Source organism: Salvelinus fontinalis, chromosome 6, assembly GCF_029448725.1.
Source record: "Salvelinus fontinalis isolate EN_2023a chromosome 6, ASM2944872v1, whole genome shotgun sequence".
In the NCBI taxonomy this organism is placed as follows: domain Eukaryota; kingdom Metazoa; phylum Chordata; class Actinopteri; order Salmoniformes; family Salmonidae; genus Salvelinus; species Salvelinus fontinalis.
Genome location: NC_074670.1, coordinates 16,636,816 through 16,641,177, shown reverse-complemented (window position 1 = coordinate 16,641,177; position 4,362 = coordinate 16,636,816). Strand labels below are relative to the sequence as shown.

The window sequence follows — 4,362 nt, the reverse complement described above, 5'->3', positions numbered from 1 at the left end:
TCCCATAGGGCAGCGGACAATTGGCCCAGCGTCATTCAGGTTTGGCCGGTGTAGGCTGTCCTTGTAAATAAGAATTTGTTCTCAACTGACTTGCCTAAAAAATAAAAAAATACATTCTGAACACATTTGACCACACCCCTTCATTTATCTTGGTCCTCAAATGTTTCTTAATTAAACTGACTACGCACACTGACACCACACGTTCTCAACCAACACCCAACTTCAGGTACAATTATAGAGGTCTGTGAGGTGCTTTCATAGGCTACACATGTTCCTGCATGCAAAACAATCAATATCAATGGTCAGTTTGACACTATGTTACAGTATAAAGCTTATTTACAAGTGTGATAAATAGCGCTACATTCCCATCCAGACCATGAAATAGGTTAGATTTTAGATCAAATTGAAACTATTTTATGCATAATGACTGTGTAGCCTCGCCCAGTTCATAAATATTAAATAATGGGAGCGTGCAAAGGGGTGCGGTCTTTCCTGTAGTCGGGAACGGAACCGGAAGTTCCGCCATCTCCTTGTACCATTCGAGCTACAACAGGGTCAGTATAGACATAATTTAGATGTTAATTATGGAATATTGTCAACAGTTATTAAATATTATAAGTAATATTGACGCAGTAAACGTTCCATAATTATCGGTTTTATGTTAAGGATGGTGGTATCACTAGATCAGATCATAAATACCACTCCTATTCTGTTGCCACTTGAACTGTTAGCAACAGCGTTCAACGTTATCTCATCTGTTTGTACCATCGGCTACTTCAGCTTCCTAGCTAGGTAAATAGCAATGATTAATTCAGTGTCGTGACAGGAATACCTATATTTAGTTAGTCGGGTTTCTCTTTCACGCTTTCCCCTTAACCCCCAACACAATTGTAAAACGTTCAAATTGATCGCGACTGAGAAAGCCAAGGAGAAGGGGAGTTAACGGTAAGTAGCTAACGTTTTCCAGCTGATAGCTGGGAGGGTGGTACCAGATAGCTAACGTTAGCCAGCCAATAGCTAACTATCTAATTAGTTAGTGACCCCTTTTATCTGGTTTGGATAGCCTTCTATGTTTGCCAACCAAGTTCGTTACACTTCCCATGTTGTTCTTTGGCAGTAGTAGTTTCAAGTATTTCCTGTTGTAATGTTTGCGTTGGTGTTGAATCGCTATGTAGACTGTTGTGAGAGATGATAACTGATTAGCATGCTAACTGAGTGGGGGTCTCTGGCTAAGGAGGGTGTGTGACTGTATTAGCGACTATCAAGTGGGAACGAGCGTAGAGGCCACAGTGTCTCTGACATTGTCATGATCGTTACAGTCTACATCGTTACCCCGCCCTATTTTTTTCTGGCGTTAGCACAAATATGGGCTAGTAGCGCAATAACTTTGGCCTGCTAGCTAACGTTAGTTCAATAGTTTGTTAGCTAGCTTATATTAGACTCAGCCAACTAGCTAAGTTTGTCTGGCTTCAGCTAACTAGTTGCATGTGTATTGCATGTTGGGATTTCATTGCCAATAATGCATCTGCCGTTGAATGCATATTGTATGTCTAGTGTCAGAGTGAAACCAAGCAAGTTCTTATACTTATTCCACTGTATGCTGTCCTGAATATTTAAATGGCATTAGCTAAGCTCCTTATCAACAGTTGAACTTGACAGTACAATAACATAGCTACATACAACACCCGGACGTCTCCTGTCTTGTAGCATGTAGCTTTGTTATTGTACCGTCAAGTTCAACTGTTGATAAGGAGTTTAGCTAATGCAGTGCTCCACATTATGATGTGTAGGGTTGAGGTCATTGCCATATAAATTCAGCACAGGATATGTCTGTTTCAAGAAAAGAAGATCGCTTTTTTTCTGAGTATTTTTCAGATCAATTCCTCAATTTACATAGAATTGGCCTGACCCCTGTTGAATTGTGAGAGATTTGGGCTAAGCTTGTCCCTTATCTACATTTGGTCTTGGTAGATGCCTTGTGTGAACTTTGGAACGTTGCTCCAGTAATCTCTAAACTGACTTCAGGAATGGTTATCTCTCTGTGTTATGCAACCTAGTCTCCTATTAGTACTGTACAACCTGTCGTCTTCCACTCCTTATTAGTCTGCTCGGCCACACTGTGCTAGGGGTATTCGGCAGCACTGGAACAATTCTGTCAGAGAAGACAGTCTAATCATATAGGAATATGTTGTACATACATATTAGATGAGTTTGTTAGTCACATACACAGGCTCGCAGATGTATTTGCAGGGCACAGTGAAATTCTTAAGCTCCGAGCTCCAACGGTGCAGGTCAAAAAGAGAAGTGAATGAAACCCACTAGGATTATTCATGCCACAGCATTGTTAAACAGTCCTGAGTAATAACAGTTCCATGGCGTCAAAATAGTGACACTGTTCAAGCCTGCATGCCATGGCCTTGCTCATCTGACACCATTAACTGGGTCAGATGGTGAAAGTGAATGAAACTGAAACACTGCCTAATTCCAATTAATTATCCTAGCCTACGTTGTGTTTGGGGTGAGGAGAAGCTCAGGGTTTTCTCTTTGGGGCCTTCAACACGTACCGGTAAGATTAGTGTTGTCATCTCTCACTCCACAGATTGTTTTTATCACCCCAAATCTGCGGTTTTGGGACTCAATGTCTCTGTGAGGAGAGACAGACAGGCTGAGACAGAGCACTCTGTAAACGACTGGAGCTGGAAAGAGAGAAACCAAGTGAGAGAACACTATTCCTTTGTAACAGGTGTGTGTGTGTGTGTGTGTGTGTGTGTGTGTGTGTGTGTGTGTGTGTGTGTGTGTGTGTGTGTGTGTGTGTGTGTGTGTGTGTGTGTGTGTGCTGCCTCTCTGTTGACATAAAGGAGCACTATGTCCACTAAATTTGATTGCTGGTTTCTTTTTTTTCTTTCACGCAATGTCTGCCTATTCATCTTGTCTCTCGATGTCTCTCTCTCTCTCGATGTCTCTCTCTCTCTCGATGTCTCTCTCTCTCTCGATGTCTCTCTCTCTCTCGATGTCTCTCTCTCTCTCGATGTCTCTCTCTCTCTCGATGTCTCTCTCTCTCTCGATGTCTCTCTCTCTCTCTCGATGTCTCTCTCTCTCTCTCGATGTCTCTCTCTCTCTCTCGATGTCTCTCTCTCTCTCTCGATGTCTCTCTCTCTCTCTCTCTCTCTCGATGTCTCTCTCTCTCTCTCTCTCTCTCGATGTCTCTCTCTCTCTCTCGATGTCTCTCTCTCTCTCTCGATGTCTCTCGATCTCTCTCTCGATGTCTCTCGATCTCTCTCTCGATGTCTCTCGATCTCTCTCTCGATGTCTCTCGATGTCTCTCTCTCGATGTCTCTCGATGTCTCTCTCTCTCTCTCTCTCGATGTCTCTCTCTCTCTCTCTCTCGATGTCTCTCTCTCTCTCTCGATGTCTCTCTCTCTCTCTCGATGTCTCTCTCTCTCTCTCGATGTCTCTCTCTCTCTCTCGATGTCTCTCTCTCTCTCTCGATGTCTCTCTCTCTCTCTCTCTCTCTCTCGATGTCTCTCTCTCTCTCTCTCTCTCTCGATGTCTCTCTCTCTCTCTCGATGTCTCTCAAATTCAAATTCAAATTCAAGCTGCTTTATTGGCATGAAAAACATTGTGTCAATATTGCCAAGGCAACAATGTATACAATATACATTGTAATACAATTAAAACAATGACAAATAATAATATAGAATGGCAGTAAATAATAATACAAAATTAAATATAAAAAATAGTAACAATAAAATGGTAACAGTCAATAGTCGAATGTAATGTATGGTGTAATGCACCACTACCACCACCACTATCATTAAACTGCTATCATTACCATTACCACCCATACCATTACTATTTGGAATGATAAACAACAATAATAATACTAATAACAATAACAGTAATAACAATAAAAGTCATAATAAGTAAGTTACTGCTTACTATGCAGATGTTATTATTCAGTGTCCCTCAGGCTATGGCAGGCAAATACATATTTGGCTGCAAGAGGAGCCATTGCTCCTTCGCCCATGAGTATTTTTAGTTTTTCCTCTGGGTTTAATAAGTTAAAATTTGGAATAAATGTTGTCATTTCTGTGAATAATGAATCTCTTGGTGAGGAATATTTATCACAGTAAAGGAGAAAGTGCATCTCTGTTTCTACCTCCCCTGTCGTGCAGTGACCACATACACGCTCCTCTTTGGGTAGCCATGTCTTTTTATGTCTGCCGGTTTCTATTGCCAATCGGTGGTCACTCAGCCTCTACTTGGTAAGGATCTGTCTCTGCTTCGAATCTCTGACAGAGTAGAGATATTCAGCCAATTCATATTCTCTGTTTAGGGTCAGATAGCAATTTAGTCGGCTTT

The 4,362-nt window shown here is 41.6% G+C and overlaps 1 protein-coding gene across 7 annotated transcripts in view; it reads left to right on the top strand.

Moving 5' to 3' along the window:
* Positions 1 to 475: 475 nt before the first annotated feature.
* Positions 476 to 4,362, top strand: part of LOC129857175 (epsin-1-like) — an 18,385-nt gene continuing 14,498 nt past the window's right edge. For 3 of the 7 annotated variants that reach the window (XM_055925184.1, XM_055925185.1, XM_055925178.1), the window contains exons 1-2: positions 494 to 945; positions 2,600 to 2,715. The gene's annotated coding sequence lies outside the window, so the exon portion shown is untranslated. Of the gene's footprint in view, positions 946 to 2,599; positions 2,744 to 4,362 lie in introns of all 7 variants that reach the window. The other 4 variants (XM_055925181.1, XM_055925180.1, XM_055925183.1 and 1 more) reach the window with 4 other exon arrangements.